Below are 20,275 nucleotides of genomic sequence, written 5' to 3'. Positions count from 1 at the left end.
TGAGTTTGAATAAGAGGAATAGGAAGGCTATTGATCTCCCTGGCATTTGGCCCGGCTACACCGTGAGTCAACATTATCAGTGTAAGAAAACCCAAAACGCAGATCAATGATCCTCTGCAAATGTTCCACCTAAACTGTGAAACGCATTTTATTATCTGCCCGTCTCTAACTACTGGCTACACTCTATAAACTCCACCTGGACCCCCGGATTGATTTTAGGCAACTCCAGGAGGGGCTGCAGCATTCACATGGCTGCACAATGAGTGAGTTTAGAAAGGCCATAATTTAGCCACTGTTTGTGCTCCCAAAATAGCATGCAGATGACTTCATGGGCGCAGAGTCACACCAGCGCGGCACGGAGAACGCGTCCGCTGCTGGACAAAGCAGTACCTTCACTTTTAGCATCTAGCCTCGCCTTCGTCCTCGACGCGAGCGTCCTTCTGTTGTTCTCCTTGAAGCTCCGCACTCAGCTGTGCCAGCCAGTGTAACTGTTTAATTTACTCAGAGCCTTAAGATAATATTTACATGCGCAGCGCTGAATAGAAACCTTGCAGGCCCTAAGGTTATTAACAGTAATTATGTTTCATAAATCCATGCCCTTCCCTCACCAAACACATTCAGGCCCCGCAGCTCATATTTGAAGTTCGCAGGCATCGCAGAGACGAGAACCATGTAGATATACAGATTAAGACCCAGCGACATCCACCCACTTACCGGCTTAAAAGAAGACAGTGTTGGGTTTATTCAGGCACATCAAAGCCCGGTCGCGCCGTGAATGGAGTGATACATTGTCTGAGCGATGGGATGTGACAGCGCAGATACAGACTGTGGCTGACATGCCTTCCGTGCTGGATTACCAGTGACTCAGACTGCGAGGAGTTGGCTCCTCGACTGCGCCGCTGGACGCGGGCCCAACTAAAGTACCCCCCCTCCCCCAACATAAATACATGCAGTGTATGTTTTATTGCCCTCAGAGTCAGAGTGGTGAAGGCTCCTCGCTCCTTATAGTTCAGGTTATTAGCACAGTACATGTAAAGAACAAAAGCAGAACATGGTCTCTTTAAAAACATACCAGCAGGTACATATAACACCTGTTATGCAGCTGCCGCTGTAGTTGTGGTAAAAAGGTCACGTTCAACTAATGATGAACAAAAAATGAGTTAAAGTCTTAGGACTTTAATGGAGCTGTCAAGGCAACTATCGTGTTAGAGGAGAGCACTGATCTGCTGAACTTTTCTATGGAAACCTTTTTCAGCAAGTCGAAGGCCGTCAAGTGTTTCATTGACAATAATAAATAATAAAAAATGTGCCAGAGGAAAAGTCAGGGAGGAATCATCCTCTGGAAACCACGATTATTGGTACAAAATGTACTGTTAGTTCTCCTGATATGCAAAGTCCACTGTTTATTTGTGACGAGCAAACACAACACGACAAAGCAGCTCTGAAGCTCACACAGACCAGGTGATGATGACAGGCGACGTACCAATGAAACCAGACAGAAATGAAATCTTCATACAGAGCAATGGAATCGGGGGAAAGTGACCAACACGATGACCAGGAAACAGGAAATGACATAAAACAGAATATAAAATAAAATAGAAATAGCAGCAGCTCCACTGGACCGGCTGGATGCTTCCTGGGACAGTTTCCCATCATGTTACAAATTCAGGAGACATTTCTCACTGCTTCACCTCGACTTTAAACACACTTCCATCCCTGTGTGGAATTTTACCGCAGTAAATTGGGAGAGGAAGCTAAACGGAGCCCAGGTGAGGCATGAAAACAACGGTGAGTGTGTGGGTACGTCTATGAGTGAGGCTGCACCTGCTTACGTGCACCTGGAATTTATCTGCACACTGGTAAAGAACAGCACGCGTGGATGTAGCCTTTTCTTTGATAGCGGACCATGAGTCACTCGCTGTGGCTCCGTAGATCTTTCTGTGCTGCAAATGTGAAGCCTTGAATTGAGAGCTGATGAATAGGCATGGAAGGCTCTTATCAGGGGCAGCTGTGAGAGTCATTTATCAGCGCTGAATAATGGAAACCAAAGGAGATGAGTGGAGCAGTCAGCCTATTGCTCCACAGTATAATAGACCTACATATTCTCAGTGTCCTGGAATAACTCCGTATCTCCATCTTTGTCACTGCTGGCTTTATGTACTACTTTCAGAGCAGGTGTCAGAAGCCAAGAATCTGCCTTAAGACAAACTAAGAAAGAAATGTGTCAAGTGTAATTACACCACTCTCGCTGCAGTTAACGTGAAATAAACTCGATACGTGCAGCCCATTTTGTAGTTCATAGTTTATAGAATTTAACGTTCTGTCATAATTGATGTAATTATAGAAGGACGCAAATCCTGACCTCATATACTAAACATACTGTACTGTAAACGAAGTCGTTTTAAAACAAAGCAGCAAACTAAGAATAAATAGGAAAAGGCAAAGTCAGAATCAGGAGAAAACTGTTAAACAATGATCAAGTCATTCAAAATATGAATATTAACTGGGGTTTATTTAACTACTTTATATAGTTAAGTATATATTATAAAAACGTGCTAGAGATGAGATGAGATGAGATGAGATGAGATGAGATGAGATGAGATGAGATGAGATGAGATGAGATGAGATGAGATGAGATGAGATGAGATGAGATGAGATGAGATGAGATGAGATGAGATGAAACAAAGAGCCTTAGTATTGAACTGACTGGATGTGGATGTTGTGTCAAAATGTACAATTTTAACCAGAGCTCCACTGAAACCATCATAATTACAACTGAAGTAGTTATTTGTCATTTCCACTATTTATACTCTTCCTTAAATGTCACACCAGCAGGAGTCTGTGTTAATCAGGAAATTAATCACAATGATTAACACTTTACCACAATGTGCATCTATTCTGTTCATGTCAGTCATCCTAAATACTTGAGATATTCGCACATACAGTAAGTGTCTGTACTTAATTTAGCAGCGTATGTACAAAGTTTATACGAAGAGATATATAAGCCAAGCGCTCACCGCAGCAGAGGAGCGTGCGTTAAACCTGTTGTATCTGCAGTCAGCAGTCTTCAGAAATACCAGATGTCATCGCCTTATAATTATGTTTGCAGTGCTCAGTCAGATGGTTTATAAATATACAGATTAGATATACAGATGTTACACATGTACAATCTTCAAAGGTCAGCAGGACAGACTTGCCTGAGTTTCTTATAAGATCTACAGTAAAATATTGTTTAAATAAACGATCTGAACAGCAATGCAGTAGAAGACTGAGCTCCTGAGCAGCTGGTCTGACTCATTAGGAGCAACTTGGGTTCAGTGGTTGCCTGAGGACACATGACCAGATGAGCAGGAATATGACTGTAGCAACTTGCTCTACGCACATTATGTCCGTTATGTGTTTCTGGGAAGCTTGATCTCACCTTCAGCAAAACAGGTCCTCGACAGACGATGACGACAGGTTCCTAGTGGTGCAGTTACACTGCGACCGACGGACGGACGGACGGATGGACGCATGCATGGATGCATGGATGGATGGATGGATGGATGGATGGATGGACAGCATGTACAAACTGTATTTGGTTGGTTGTATTCATAGATTATTACTGCACAATAGCAGGCTGCACAACACTATAAACACCTCCTATGAACTCAAGTCCAAACTGCATTACTCCTACAGAGTGTGTGTCTTATCAGTGAGACTACTGCCAGTCATGAGTTATTGGAGTTATTGGGCGCCACTGCAGCAAAAATAAAAGACACGTTCCGGTTCATATTTGATGGATTACAGCTTGAGACGTCTAATGGCATCTATCCTCCCAGCGATCGCTATTGGAAACGGATTGCTCGGCGCTGGAGACGCGCCTGGAGAATAGCCTCGTTCGGCGGCGGGGGGGAATCCTGCCCAAGCTCACGCTTTCTGTTTTGTCTTGTTTTGTTTAGTCCATCACAAGCAATACCGCTGCAATTTATCACACCGGTGGCCACAAACACGCTTTGGATGTGGTTTTCTGCTGAGACATCCTTTGAGGGCACTAATCCAGTGGCTCTGCGATGCTTCAAGGTTACTGAAGAGATCAGAGAACATTTACCAAAATTAAAATGGAAATGTCCTTCTGTGAGCTAACTTGAAACCTGCCCCCACTTCTAAAAAGACCCATTAAATCAATATTTTCAGTTTTCGCCCTGCTGCACCTTCAAGGCCTAACACAAGGTACTGTTGTGTCCATGAACCTGTAAGTGGGTCTATTAGTGTTGTATTTCCTGCTAGTTTCCTTAATAAACCCTTCTCTGCCATATCATTTAGTGGAGTGAACCAAGGCAGTCCACCTAAACACCATTAATCACATTCCTCCACTAAGACAGGCAGAAGTGTCCACTTTCACTATGGCAGAAGCTTTATTGTGGGAAGCCACAATGGTCAGAATCCTGCAAATGACCACACACATGAACACAATTACTTCAGCATATGCTGGAACTATGATGCAAAAGCATTTCCAAAGCGCTTTTAAGCACAGCTAGCGTGCAGCGCATGCAGACTAATGGCCTCTGGCTGCTGCTGGGGGTCTGCAGCTGTGCTGCCGCAGCCTCAGCAGCTCGTGCACGGGGGATCCTCCGAGGAGCGACGCATGGGAAGGAGACTGGAGACCGGCCGCCCTCCCAGGAACAGCCGCCTCCCCCACTCGCACTGAAGCAGGAGTCATTTGTAGCGAGCTGTTAGAAACGCAGGGAGGCGTATCGTACAAATGTCGGCTGCGTAACAGAAACCGGCTGATTCATCAGGGTCATGAGCAGAAAGCAAAGGGTAAGATGCTGTAGGTAGTGTTGCTTTACATATGGATTCCTTTCACATACTGGTTTGCTCTGAGAGGTCACCTCAGGTCTTCGCAGGATTTTGTAGAACCCTGGTCTGTGGTGGCGCATCTCAGACAGATTAGCTGGATCAGAAGATAAACAGGTTGAGGGAATGTGAAGCCTCTCGGTGTTAAAGTATCGCTGCATGCGTGCGCTCCAAGGAGAGAGGCGCGACGTATGAGTATGTGTTGTTTAAAACCTACACGTTCCGTGTGAGTCTGTAAAAAGTGCCTGCAGCACTCAGGTTAAGAACAATGAGACCTTACTGGCCCGTGAACAGGTCAGGCCAGTCTGTCTGTCTGTCTGTCTGTCTGTCTGTCTGTCTGTCTGTCTGTCTGTCTGTCTGTCTGTAAAAAGCTGGCTCAGGCTTCTCAGTTCACAGTCTAGAGCCGCATTAGAGAAATCAAACCAACAAAGTTCCAGCTGGAAATAAAAAGAAAAAAACCTTGAGATTCGAAGTGATTCCTCTGCCTTTCATTAGGAGACCAGTCACTCTCAACCACATCAGGCCCACTCAACCTTGAATTAGTAACAGCTTCACATCATGAATACTATATGAGCACTACAAAAGAGATAAGCAGATGTCTGTGCCCATTTACAATACAGTTCAATAAGCCATAACAGTTGCAGAGACTACAAATCAGAGCACGAGCCTCAAATGAGCAGCGTGTTTGATGCTCAGTACGAGACAGGCCTCTATAGTCAGTTTTGGGTTCCCGCGTCTGTCTTTTTATTGTGCTGTGCTCTTTTTTATCTCATACAAGCAGCATCATTTAAGTTTATAACACTGTACTATTTAGCTTCCAAATGCCTCCTAATGCAGGAGAAAATAAACAGTAGGGAATAGAATACAAAATAAGGGCCTAAAAAATAGAATTTCAAACATATTCCAACGCATCACAGTGATGATGAAAAGCGAATGTAAAAGGCTGATTAGAAAGGATTTGTAAAAGCAGCTGTGAAGTCGGTAAAGGAAGCTACAGCATAATTGTTGCCATATTGTCACTTGTGCAGCAACGCTCTCAGACAGAGCCCGGGCTTTGCACGCGGCGGGAGTGGAGCGTAAGACGCGGTCGCAGCGTCTCAGGGAGCGGATGTGCTGAAGTCCTCGCGCCCCTGCGCTCCTGAAGCTCGCCGATTCATCATCCCAATCATCGTCATTATCGCCATCGCGGCCACTCAGCTCCGTCTGAGCTCGCCGCGGCTGCTCGTGCCTTTGTCTTTCAGCGCCAGGACTCTGCAGCTGATTACAGGCCGCGAGAGTCCAGCCGGGCTGCAGAATTAGAGGACTCCATTTCCCGCAGTTACAGTGTGCGCCAACGAGAGCGACTCCTTCACAGAAGCCTCAGATCTCTGTGAGTGCTGGCTTTGTGCTGTGAAGCGCTCCAGAAAGCACGGCCCCCCGCGGAGGGAGGGCCTACGACAAATCCCACGGAAAGGCCTGCGCGTCGCATGGAAAATGTTCATTTCAGTGAAAGCTTGAAGCAAATTTCAACACGCACGTATTTACACTGCGTAGTCTAGTTTGGCTTCTGATAAACAGTCGAGCCAGTGAAGAGTGAATGAGACCGAATGAGAAGATACAGTAGGACACCTGAGCGCTCCACTTCCTGCTCCCTGCCTCAAAGTGACCCATTTCTCTCTGCAGTCTGGTCTCTGTGAAGGGCCGTGAATATACAGCGGCGCATGAATAGAGGAGTGGAAGATAAGGAGGAGGTCTTTCTCGAGCACCGAGGGCTTATCTGCGCCCTCGGTGCAACTACAAAATGAGCCAACTCTGCCGCACTCCATCCTCCTGCCGTCTTTAAAACACCACACTCCCTTTACGGCTAATTTTTCTCTGACAGCTCATATATTGTGGCCAGGAATGATGGCTTTATTGTCCGTAAAATACAAATACAGGATTTGGGAATGATTTACATGGAGCCGTTTAATGCGGAACCTTTTATCTGCTGCCCCTTTGGTCTGACTTTGTCACATTTAAATGCTTTTGATGCTCTTCTAACATTGACGTTAAGGAACGCACAAGTCACATAATAGAAATATTAAATCAGATATAATTTCTCTAATCTCTCCAGTTTTGGACTGTGTGTGTGTGTGCGTGCGTGCGTGTGTGTGTGTGTGTGTGTGTGTGTGTGTGTGTGTGTGTGTGTGTGTGTGACTGTCATGTCCACGCTCACGCACTGGACAAAAAAGTACACACCTAGAGTACAAAAGCCTAAGAAGCACACATAATAAAGTCAGTCATGCCACCATTGCAGTGCAGCAATATTAAACTGATGAAGTAATAACTGACATATTAAACTGCGCCTCCCTGCTTAACCTGGCCCTGTTTCATAATTGCACCCCTCCCCAGCCTGTCAGATAAACCCTGTGTGTTTTGCTGAAGTCATAATTTAGCCCGATGAACACAGCGCCCAGCGAGGGCACCTCACTGTGATTTGCACTTAATAATTCCTCTCACTTCTCGTTTCGGCGGTTACGCGTTGTGAGAGCGGGGGGTGACGCGACTGGGTGTTGTGGTTTTTAATGGAGATCACGTGACCGCGGGTCCGCGCTCACTTCTCCTAACACCAATTACACCGTGCAAAGGCATGAAAAATGAAGTGCCGGCGAGCCGTCGCTGGGATTTTCCCGCATTTCCCACACTAACCTCCCATTGATTCTGCGATGGACAGGGCTATTGAGGAGCGGGAGCAGGGAAACGCATGCCTCAGTTCCTCACATCTTAGCACATGTTCCCTTTTAGCGGTGAATTAAGAGCAGGTTGCTCAGCTGGCCTGGCTGAATTTTAATGGATTTTCAAGCTGACGTTTTATTCACTTTATACACAATGGGCCCAGTGTGGCTGCAGTACGCCCACAGGGTGATATTTTCCTCAGCACCAACAGAGCCCAGACCTGTGTGCACTGAGACATTGAAATACAAGATGGAAATGAGGGTGTTTTGGTGTGCAGTCATTCCCGCTACAGTACATTTCTATATATTATACTAGGTTCCCATTGTGCCATTAAAGCCACAGCAGCAAACTGCAGGATGTGAAGTAGTTGAATAAATCTCCCCCAGGATCATTTCACTGGGCATTTTATTTAACGTTACGATGTTTTTATGACGACACTATTAAATGAATTTCATACTGCAGCACTGGCACAGCGGTCTTCTCCTGAGCATTGATTGCAAGGAGTTCAACACCTCTAAATAAAAGCACATTGAGAATAAATGAGCGTTGGCTTAGTGTGTTCACTGAACCCAGGAAGGAGGGAGATCTGTGTTGGTCAGTGCATGGTTGAAGTCCAAATATCTCAGCACCTGGTTTAAAGTCTCTACGGGTCCCATCAGTGGCCAAGGGACATCAGGTTCAACCTATTTATTTCAGACTGACAACTTGACCACAGCTGGTTATCACTTTGTTAGGAGGTCTAGTAGAACCTGGAGTCTTTGGTTATGGTGTTGCCTGGTGGGAAATAGAAAGAGATATTTAATTATCACATTTTTACACAAACTACTATGTGTGTTTGGAATTTAACACAAAGCTATTTATGTGCAAAGTATGAGCGTTTATCGTGTATTGCGGGAATCTCCAAAGTACAGTGTAAATACGGTAATTATTGCATATCTGGCAACCAGCTTGGAGAAGCCAGTCGGCTGAACGCCAATCAAACCACGGCTTGAACTTCACCTGCGGCCGGTTAGCGTTAGCTTCGAAATGGACATTTGGGCTTTTAGTAAAAGTACGTTTACTTATCTGCCTGCCATTTCAACAAGTTTGAATGGAATTGTGACGTTAGTCCAAAGCCAAGACTACAGGTAGGTACGAAGAGGAGAAAATGCGGGGAATATACGTTATATATTGTATATTATAACGAGGAACGTTACTTCTGTACACACTAGCTAGAACGGGTGCTAGCGCTAAACGTCCATTTTCTTTCTGATTAGCATAAAAACGCATCCGAGGAACAGACATGAAGGAAACAGGCTTGTCAACAGAGCAAAGCGTTAGGCCAGCGGGGGGTTCTGTGGCATGTTTATCAGCCTTCGTCGTCATATAGGGTGAGTGAAGTGCATTTCTTTCTCTGCAGCCTCTCTGAACTGAACTGTTTATGTAGCTTCCATCCATTCATCCATCCATTCATCCATCTTCTACCGCTTTTCCCGTGGGGGGTCGCTGTAGCCTGTTACCGCAGGGCTTCATGTAGCTACGTTACTGTATATTTAGCAACTTATTTATGCATTCATCGTCATCTATTTATAATAAACCTTAATGACTCCTAGGTCTGGATCGGGTCGTGTAGCATTGAGGGCTTCCCCATCCACTGTACCTTACATGCCTGCTGCTAGTTAGAATACGTTAACATGCTAAACTAAGACTGTGAACATGACAGATTTTACATCTGCATATTAGCTTTGTCACTGCCGATATCTGCTGGCCGCAGCAGCTGGCTCAAAGCGTTGAATGCCGAGATGCAGCCCCTCAAAGCTGCCTGCAATCAGTACAGACAGGTGGTTTCTTCAGCTTCTGTTTATGAGCAAAACACACAATTTGTTACTTTTCATGTAATAGTCCGTTCTAATTTGGAAGCTGTACAGCAACAACACCTGTTACGTTTTATGTTCCCTGTCTTTACAGCACAGCTAAAAAGATTAAAACAAGCCATCTGATCTGATGCACCGAACCACCCAGCGCACCACTGGCTTAAAATACCGAACGGTCGGCTGGGATGTAATCTGTGTCCTGAGAATGGCTCGGAGTCTCTGGCACTGAGAGAAGGCAGAGCAGCTGCCAAGTGCTCTGCGTTGGCCTCATTGTAAATATTAAGAGTTAATTCCCATGGTAAAAGGCAGCTGTAAACCATCTGCACTGCTGTTAATCACAGAGAAATTGCCTTCGCTTACCTTATTCAAATTGCGGTGCACGAGCTGCAAATATTCAGAGTTCTCCTGCGCATATGGACTGAGAAACAAAGTTTAAATTCAAGACTTAATGTGGTGGGCATCTCCAGCTCTGTGGGGTTCATTTTAAAGATGCACCGTACACATACAGTACACGCAAAAGCACAGATGTCAGTAGTGCATTTATGCTGTGTAGTTAAGTTAACAGGCGCTGATAAAAAATACATAACACTGAATGTGGACCTGGACTTTAGTAAGAGAAGCAGAGAGGAAGGCACAGAGGGAGAAAGGCGGTGGCTGTGGGAGTCTATTGTGTCAGCACTTTATCACAGCTGAGTAGCTGGAGGTTCAAAGGTCAATCTCATTCTGCGCTCAGTCTCAGTCACCTTGCCATACTGACAGCGCTATCTGAAGCAACACTGACTGAATCACCCATCAGCACCACAACCCGGAGACGCTCCTAAATGGCTGATAGAGCAGCCAGGGCCGAACCCAAACTGAATGACCATTCAGAAACGGCACTGCCAGTAGTTCTAATGTGATTTCATATGATTACAACTCTGTATATTTTTTGGTCTATTAGAACACTGTTCAGTCTATAATAATAATTCCATAATCTAAAAAGAACTGTTGAGTTGCCCCCCCCCCCCCATATATATAGTCTATACTCTGAGGCCATTCGATTTTATTCTGTAATTTATATGTCTTGTTAAAGAAACCACACACACATTGATCGACTGTTCTGGTAAAAGTCTCCATAAACAGTTTCTCAGATCATACATCAACTCTGCCCAAAGGTAGAGCCGTTCAGTAGGACTTCACATGTCATCAAAGATTAATGCTTGGACTAATTTGTGGAGCTATGCAGCCTTTCCACCATTTCTCTTTCAACCAAGGAATAAAGTATTAAACCAAAGATGTTAGATAATGTATTAACCGTTCAGCTGGCATTGAGCTAAAGTCTGACTGGCTTTCAAACTGTGCTAACGGTTTCTACAGATTTGACTACACTCCTTTGGAATAGGGAGGAAGTATAGTATTTACCACAAAGAACAGTGTGCTTTGTTAGTAAAGAGTTCAAAGCACAACCATCAGTAATAAACTATGGAAATGTGCATAGTATAAAATGCAGTGCATAAAACTATACTGCAGTTTAGATTCTACACCTCTCTGTTTATAACGTCTATCCACTCTGCCACTGCAGGAACCGAGACATAAAATCAGCAATGTCACGCTGAGGATTTCACTCTGGTGCATGGGAACGATCATTGCACCTGTTCCATAATGGCCAGTGGGCCTGATGCGTGTAGAGTGCTTCCCCTTGAGATGCGTGTGCTGTCTTTTGGAGTACAGGAAGTACTCTGTACATCGCTCCAGTCCCACAATCCTGCATGAGGAGAAAACCAAGGAGTTGTCATGGCAGCTGAACTGAGGCAGGAATGCACATTGACACTCTCTCTCTCTCTCTCTCTCTCTCTGTAGTAGGGTAGAGAGAGAAGTGTGTAGAGGAATGATATCATTTTGCCGCAACCGGAGCGGCTTTGAGTTTTTATTGGCATGACATTAAATCACATTAGGGAGCAAATTGAGACTTTTAACTTAAATGAGAAAGGCAGAGAGAAATATGACAACACAGGGAAGTGTAGAATTAATTGCACATTTTAAATCGTTGGATTGTTTGTTTTAGTTTAATAGCCTGCTGTTTACACACAGCCATAATATATTGCCTTTATTATGATAGGTTATTATTCAAAGATGCAGCAATCTAAGCACATTTAGAGTGAACTTTGCTGAGTGGGAAAGTGAGAGAGCGAAGGATAGAGCGGCAGAGAGATGTGCGAGTACACTGAGAAGCCTGTTATGCTGAGGGCTTGTGCAAGGGAGGGCCTGAGCTGTGAATGCAGCGGAATGACAGGCAGGGATTAGAGGGGAGGTGGTGCCATTGAAAGGCAAGCTGATCCAGGGAACCGAGCTGACACTTGAACATAGCCAGCTGCCAAGACCAGCCAGCCCTGCTGCAGCTCTGCAGAGGCAGCCACCCCCACTGCCCCCCACCCCCTCTCCTAGGGACCATGGGGGCTTTGCTTTGGTTCATTAGTGGTGTGGTTCTCTGTAGTGACAGATGATGCAGTGAAACAGGATTAATGGTCTGTGTAGTGTTTATCAGTTAAAGGTTATGATTCACAGGCCAAATTAGAAACGTGTACATTTTTGTTACTCTTAAGATCTCTGCAAGAATGATTTTTCATTTCTAGAGCATGGACTAATAATATAAGATCACAACTTGAGCCACGAACTGGTCATCAGGATCCGAACCTGATGAGGCCTTGTAAGTTTGACTGATGCGCTGTGTACCAAATAAAACATGTGTGATTATGTACAGTATGCAAACATACCAAACTAGAGAGAATGAGATTTTGATGTGACGCGAGGTACTGTAACAGAAACACACACATCTCCTGTGTCTGACAAAGGTAAAATAACACAGTCAACGTCTTTATGTGGTTTAGATGTTTCCTGCTGAAACAGGATGTTGGGGTGCCGCTCGCATGAAAGTCTCCTGTGAAGGTTTTATTTATTTTCTTTATTTGTCTTGTTTTGTTTCTCACTGAAGTCACAGTTACACACGCAGAATAAAAGCTGAGGGTTATTGTCTCATCAGGAAAAGCCACCATTAATTGGGAGATTAAAATAAAACCATTATAAGTATCAAAACTAATGGCTTCATCTGTACAAGAATTTGAAAACCCTTGTGTAAAGATTCAACCCACTCACTAAACAGGATGTTGACTTAAAGCTTAAAAGCAAATATATATATCTCACCCAGCACGTCTGTGTGGAGCAGAGCTGCAGCATGAAACCCTGGTAAATGGCAGGCGATCAAGCTGTTTTCCGTTCTGCGAGGTCAACGGCTGACGTTGTCTGTCACACTAAGAGTCAGAACCGCTGGAATGCGCACCAGTGTGTCTTGTTACGTCTGAGTGTTCACACAGGCAGACGTTGCTACCTTTACTGTAACGCTGGCAGTCTTCTAATTCTGCTGTTTTGAATGTGTGACTCCCGACATGGCTCAGAGAAGCCTTTGCTTTCAGGGAGCTCCCCTTTTGATTAATAACCCTGACAAGTCAGCTCATTATTATGAATTAAACCAGCACAACTGCATGTCACATTATCTCCAGAGGCAGTGGCTACATGAGACAATGCCAGTGGCTTCTTGGGCAGGAGGCTGATTAGGAGGCGCTAGCACCTCGTGCTGCCCGCTGTGCTGTGCTGGGGATTGGTTTGACACTTTGATCCAACAGCTTTTTCAGACGTAGACGCGAGTGCCGATTTACTTTTCTGTACGTGTTACTGTGGATGCTCAACAGATGTCTGTGATTTTATGATTAAAAGCACAAACACCAACCGAAGCTGTGAAGGAATATTTGCTTTCTCAACCATGTGTGTTATTTACTGCACCTGAGACAGCGTGCACATGTCTACATGCTTTTTTGCATTACGAATGTGTGCACACACCCACACGCCGCACTAACCACAACTGTGCACAGAATTTAGCCAGTGCAACATACAGGAAGAAAAAAGCACCACCAATGATCCATCAATTCCCATTGGTTTGGTGAGGGGAGGGGGGTTATTGACTGGCAGAGTAAATTCAAGGCTTACTCACTGTCAACACAACCCAAGAGGCAGTCTGCTGGAAAATCTAGGGCTGTGGTGCCAGGTCGCTCCACATAATTCCTCTGTAGGGCTGCTGTCTGTGATGAGCCGTGCTCAGCGCGGTTGTGTGGCTGCTGAAAGGCCTGTGATTATTGCTGCACTCTGTGGCGAGGCAGCTAGGTCCAATCCAAACAAGATCCTCTCTGACAACTAGCTGCTCCACCTCAACTCACTTATCAGGCTGCAGGATTTGGTTAATACCCCTGGATGGAATTAGTTCACGTCTTTAACATGCAGCTAAGAATAAAAGCGGCAGTCGAGCTCTATCGTTTATAACTGCGAATGCCAAAACTGCTCCCTGGCCTTTTAATTAGAAATCTGACATCAGCCAGCAGCACCGACTGCCTCTAAAGTAAGTTTGCAGTATGAGTCACGTTGGACTGATCAGTGGATTTACCTAGTTTAGTCCCGGCACAGCAAAGTTATACTGTTAGAGGTATTAGTCATATCAGCGTCACAGTAATAATAGTTTATTGTCTAATAAACCAAACTGACATCATGTATTAAACTGTGTTGAACTATGATGTCAGCTGGTTTAGATGTTTGTAATCCTGCTAAAAATACATCATCACCAAGGTGCAAAACTTTAGTTTAATGTTAGATCCAGTATATCTATATATCTAATATCTATCTATTTTTTAATAGGTAGTTTAGTCTCAAATATTTATGCTTAGAGCTACAATTATTGCTTTTTCTCAGTAAATCAATTTGTTGTAAAAATACAAACAAAATTGCATGAAACCCAAACATTTTAATTTTGCCATCATAAAAGACTAAGAAAGTTGGACAATATTGACATTAGAGAACATCACAGTATCATTTTTACATCATTAGAAAAGGGGAATTTTAAAAACGTTCCCGTCATAAAAGTCTGCTGCGATTTTAATGTTTAATGAAGTAGTGAGTTGGATCTGAGACTGACTTGAAGATAATTCTATGAGCTAAATACTGTTTATGTGATTTGGTTGAAAAGCTTTCTTAAAATACACAGTTGGCTGAATATAAATGGAGCTTCATGCATTTAACAAGAATTATATTCTCTCTATAGAGACTGGGAGAATTAATTGCATTGATCATGTGTTTTTCCTTTTGCTGTCTATATTTTAGGCCTGCTTGTGCGCAACCATGTGACTGCTGTTAAGTGACAGCAGACTGTGTGTGTGTGTGTGTGTGTGTGTGTGTGTGTGTGTGTGTGTGTGTGTGTGTGTGTGTGTGTGTGTGTGTGTGTGTGTGTGTGTGTGTGTGAGAGTGTGTAATATTACATAACTCCATTGCTCATGCAGCATTTTCCCGGCCTTTGCTCACAGTTCACCTCATCTTATCCACATAAAGTATGGCATGAATGTGTTGATGGATGATTGTTCTGCTGATGTATAAATATTACTATACATCACACCTCCACAGCAGATAGAGGCTTTAAGGACAGCTGCCTTCGCTGAGGGGACTCGCTCTTTATCTTTCCCACATTCTCGTTCGCTCTCTGTTGGAAATCAATCAGCAATGGTCCCTCCGCTGATGGATCTATTATTAATGAGGGCTCTTAGCACTAAACTAAATTTAGTGCATAAACGCCACTTGGAGATCTGGAGAGAGGGATCAATAGAATGGCAGGGGCCACAGCAAGAGTCTCATTTAGCTCTTTGGAAATGCAGGATGTGAAAAGGCTGACCCTCCGTGCAAATGTGCCTCCCGACTGGAAGGGAGCACACAATACAGAGAGCAAGAGGTTGCGACAATACAAAGCAAATGTTACAGGTCATTACACTCACATCGATGCCTTATAGCCATCCTATGTACGTGAGGTTGGTAGTCATTGATGGGCTGATGTTTGGTGTAATTAGTTTACATTCGCTATTCACGGTGCCACTTGCTGTATGAATCGCATCTGATTCCTCACTCTCTGTGATGCTGATACTACTTGTCAGAGCTGTGATTACTTTCATTCAATATCACCACACAACTCAATATTTAATCACCAATCTATTTGTATAAAAACAGTCAATTATACATGCATACGTTTATCTGCTCAAGGCTTGATTTCCAGTCAGTATACAGTACTTAAGGGACTTTAAGTAGGATGGATTATTTAAGTATATAAGACTTGTCCCAGTTCTGTGTTGCTGTCAGTTCAGACATATGAGGTCTGACATCTGTACAGTAGATTTGTACATACACTGTGCAATGTCATGGGCTCATGGGGAATTGAGTTGGTTTTTGGATGGTCTGCAAAAAAAAAAAAAAAAAAAATATTGAACACACATCTTAACTAACCAGGTTGCATGAGTTTCAGGCTCAGAGTTTTGAATTTGAGGTTATCAGTAGTTCTGGGTCCATAGTTCAGTAGCTTTCTTTCTGCCCTGACCCTAACAACAAAAATGATAATAAAAAAACAGTTGAAGTGTAAATCTATAATTCATCCAGCCACATTTGACTTTAAATATAGTAAAAGGATTTAGGTGGAATCCAACAGAAATTGATAACTTTTGCAGAAAAGCTCAGATCATGTAATAAAAGGAAAGATGTCTGTCTCCTGTGTGAAGCTGTGATAGTCCTTTATTTGAAGGTCAAGTTGTGTTGTGTGTCTTTTTTCCGGGTGGCTTTTAAATCTGTAGTCTGTCAAGAGTTCAGTTTTAGACATATGAAACCAGGTTAGGGTTCAATATGAGTGCGCTACCTGTCAAATCCTGCTCTGCATGTCTGAACTAGGTAAACGTCATTTACTGTAGCACAACAAGGCTGTGAAGCAGGAAGGTGTAGGTAGCTCCAACCACACGTCTCCACCTCCTCACAATGACGTGCGCGAAGTGGCTGCTGGCAGCGCTGGGAGTAATTATAGCAGCAAATGCATTGTTTACGTCAGGATGGGACCGGAGCGTGGAGCTTTGGCAAAAGTTAGTTTTGGGAGAGCGCGGCCTGGAACGCGTTTTCCACCACTGAGGCTGGCCGATGAGAATGGCAGCGCACCAAAGGAAGGGATTGGTTTACTCGGCACTGCATAAAACAGATGCAACACAGGGACTGATAGTGACTGAATTATCAAAGGCAGTAGTCTGCTGGGTAGGCTGGGAAGTGGCTGCCGCTGCTGTTTGATACATCACACAGCTGCTTTGGAGAAGCCTCTAGGCGCCAGGAGGAAGTGAAGCGAGGTGGATAATGCATCCTCTCTCTCTTTCTCTCTCCATCAGTTTGTCTCCCCCTTTCTCTCCTTCTCATCTTTTACAAATTGTGAGAACTCCTTCAGGCACAGCAGGATGAGAAAGTATGCATGGCTGGGACCGCATGCGTGAAAGCATCTGCTCTGCCTGTGAATGTTTGTCTACCTGTTTCTCGCTGAGGCTCAGATGATAGTTTGATCCTCATCTCGCTCACTGTAGAACAGACATGCGGGTAGAAAGAAGACGTGGAAGAAAGTGGAGGAAATGATTTCCCCGTGTTCTGCGATGCAGATCTCTCGCGCTCAGAGGCGAACCGCATCCCTGGAGAGAAGGGATCAGTGAGCCGAGCCTGCAGCAGAGCAGCCGAGCACTGTCGGCTTGGTTTCCACCTGGAAACCCCCCAAATGGAAGAATCACCAGAAACAGAGCCGTGTCCTCAATCTGTTGGACTTGTTGACTTACTTTGAGCTTTTCCCTGTTTGATGGAAGCTGCCGAGCATTCCTCTATTTGAACAGCTAGAAATCAAGCATCTTTCTCTTAGACTCAATTGGTGAAAGCTGACAGGGTTGAACTATAATCTCAAATACGCAATGTACAGTCCCCCTACAAACCCCCAGGTACTGCTGCTTTCATAGTTACCCAGAGCAACATATTTCTTCGATTTCCTAATGGATGTAACTGAACACAGTGGATATTCAGTGACTTAAACCTAACTCTTGAATCTGTTGCTTGGAGTGGTCTTTTGTATTCATGTGGTTTTGGTCAGGTCTCTATATTGCAATTCTTGATCTCAGTACTTGTGTGCCTTCTTAAATAATTAGCTGCAGCAGTGAGGCTTTGGGTGAGTTCATTTAAAGAAGGTAAATGTGTTTTAAATTAATGTTAAAATCTCTGCTTAGAGATCTTCTGTTGCTGACATGGCTTTTGCTTGTTGATCAGTATGCAAAATGGAACTAATCTGAAATGAAGATTAAAAACCTTTCAGGGGAGTCAAACTTTTTATAGACTGTTCATATAAAAGCTTTCAAGCCTAAAGAAAATGGATTTGGCAACAAGCTGCAGTCCCTTTGTTTTTAAATGCTGTAGATTTTTGCTGCTAATGTTTTCAGTCAGTGAGATTTAACGAAGCTCCCTGCGGCTATTTGTTGTCTGCTGGATATTGAGACTGAAATTTTAGACGCTTTCAGTATATATTTTAGTGTGTAAGTAAACATTGAACATGAGCCCACAGACATAAACACACACCATAACCATAATCTCTTGAGTCGGGGAAGTCTTGCAGGGCTTTTGGACATATAAGAGCTCCCCTGGGAGCCCTAGCTAAGAGAAGCTCTTCAGGCTGTAGCTAAGAGGAACTGTATTTTCTCTATTTCTCTGCCTCCCTTTATAATTTCCTCCCATAGGAGACCTGATAGATTAACTACACATCAGCTGGGAGACAGTGACTCACTGAACAGCAGAAGAGAGACTTGCTGGTTGTGTATATTACTATAATGTGATATACTGTAAGACATGTGATAACTTGAATACTTGAATAGGTTTAAATGAAAGTTGTTGAACTTAGGAAATATTGGGAAGAAACCCCCCCCCCCCCCTATACCTTTTCCCCACACATTCAGTTGAACTGAACTCAGATGTTAAGTCAAAATGCTACAGGAAGGTGCTGGCTTTGGAAATGCTTTGGAAGCCCAGTTTTACCTAGACCTGATGGTGTACTGAGGTTATATGTTGCCAGGGAACATTCTACTGAGATGTTCAGTATCAAGTCATTTACAGTAAGTTACTGCCAACATAACCTTCTCATAACATAACAGTTGCATTACCTACATACTGTAAACTACAGTATATCAGCTCCCCTTCTATCCAAACTATAGCCATTTGAATAATAGGTAGACAACTTTTTTATTTATTTATTCTTTCAAACATGTACAAAGTACATGCCTGAACGGAGTAGGAAGAAGAACCTATGTAATCCTACCCCTTAAATAGGACTAATAGGACAGAAATTTAATGACATTAAGTAATAGATTTCAATTTAATGCAGCCTAGCTGCTTTGCATGCTTCTGTTTTAACAGCGAACAAAAACGTCCTCCTGCACAAATCAACTTCAAGAATGAGAGATGTCACACCAGCTTGTTATACAGTAGATAGAGGTTCTGATGGTCTGTGGGATCTATCATTCATCCATTCACTCTGTTCAGCCCCTGATGAGCTACGTTGCCAGTTCAGCAGGTTGCCCACTCGTCAGCCGATACATATTTAAAAAGCTGTCGGCACCAATCTTGAGCTAAGGCTCCTCCAGAATATGTGTTGAAAATGGATTTAGTGCGGTGTGTAGGAAAAGTTAAACAAGCATGAAAAATGGATGAAAGGTTTTGGCCATATCCATCCGTGTATTTTGCGTCATTACAGAATGACTTTGCTGAGCTCTGAGGCTCTAAAGTCTGTTCTATTTAAAAATGAGACTCAATCATTTGGAAAGAAGTGACGTTTACTCCTAAAAAATGAGTGTAGAACAAAATCAGCTTAGCTTCAACAGACTGACTCCTCTATATTTTAGAAGGATTAACTGATGACCTAAAAGTAATGATTTTTGATGGAAGCATGCACAGTATTGCAGAAGAAAATCCTTCAGTGTTATAACATCAAGCAAGAGGATAAACACTTTATCACATTTGCCCAAATGCGTCTGTATCAATTTACAAAAGAAAGCTGCTTAGCATAAATCCGCTGTTGCAAACTCCCTCCATCTGTAACGATGAAAATCTACTGTCACACATAATCAGAGATATTACATTTTACGCTTACATAATTAATCAGCGAGTTGGTGAATAACTTATGATCCAAGTCATGAATTATATTTAACCAAGTCATTACTTGGGGTGAACTAAAGAAGCGATTGCTCCTCTCACATGAAAGTGGTCGGTTGCCTCAGCATGTCTTCATTTATAAGCCAAATTATCCACACACTCGCTCACAGTGTCTCCCAGTTTATGTAAATCATCTGGAGGTACTTCGTCTGCTCTGGTTTCCTTTAAACATCTCCTCTGTGTGCACAAAGCAGCGAGGGCGGCCGCTCTTGTGCGTCTGTCTTCTACATGACGCTCGGTTGTTCCCATTAACGGGACACGTGTGAATGCGTCTGGCCTCGCGTGTAAACATTTAGGCATTACATTATGTATGAATGCAAATCCAGCTTATGCAAATAATGATTCACAAGCTTACAAAATACACTCGTGATTATGTTAACTTCTCTTTAGGATAATATTAGCGTGGGAAATGCATATGTAATCATATGTGATATGTAACTGAGTACAAATGAGTTGCAACGTGTCTATAATGAGCTGCAAGTGTGCACAAAGGTGCACAGGAAACGCTGACCCCTAACGATGCAGAACCACAGCAGGAATCAGCAGCGCATCTAAAGCAGTATCTCTCATTTGCCTGGAGTAGATGCATGCATGAAAAGTCTGTCGACATGCTAATCCAGTCTGTGTCTATGAGTGTGTTTTATCTCGGGGGCTGCTGTTTGCTAATCAAGAGCCTTGTGAAAGCCAGGGGAACGTTCTAAGAAGCAGCGTATAATACGCCTGCTCACAGCCTCTCGCTCTCTTTGAACACGCGCTCTTTTTACGCTCTTTTAACTTTCAATCTACCC

At 43.6% G+C, this 20,275-nt stretch overlaps 1 protein-coding gene across 2 annotated transcripts in view; it reads left to right on the top strand.

Annotated features, from left to right (window-relative positions):
• The first annotated feature begins 8,534 nt into the window (after positions 1-8,534).
• fbrsl1 (fibrosin-like 1) overlaps positions 8,535-20,275 on the top strand; it is a 230,013-nt gene continuing 218,272 nt past the window's right edge. For both annotated transcript variants that reach the window (XM_055511968.1, XM_029161934.3), the window contains exons 1-2: positions 8,535-8,660; positions 8,790-8,903. The gene's annotated coding sequence lies outside the window, so the exon portion shown is untranslated. The remainder of the gene's footprint in view (positions 8,661-8,789; positions 8,904-20,275) is intronic.

The sequence above is a fragment of the Betta splendens genome, chromosome 9, assembly GCF_900634795.4.
Source record: "Betta splendens chromosome 9, fBetSpl5.4, whole genome shotgun sequence".
Taxonomy (NCBI): Eukaryota; Metazoa; Chordata; class Actinopteri; order Anabantiformes; family Osphronemidae; genus Betta; species Betta splendens.
The sequence above is the reverse complement of the archived record's forward strand: the minus strand, read 5'-3'. Positions and strand labels throughout refer to the sequence as shown.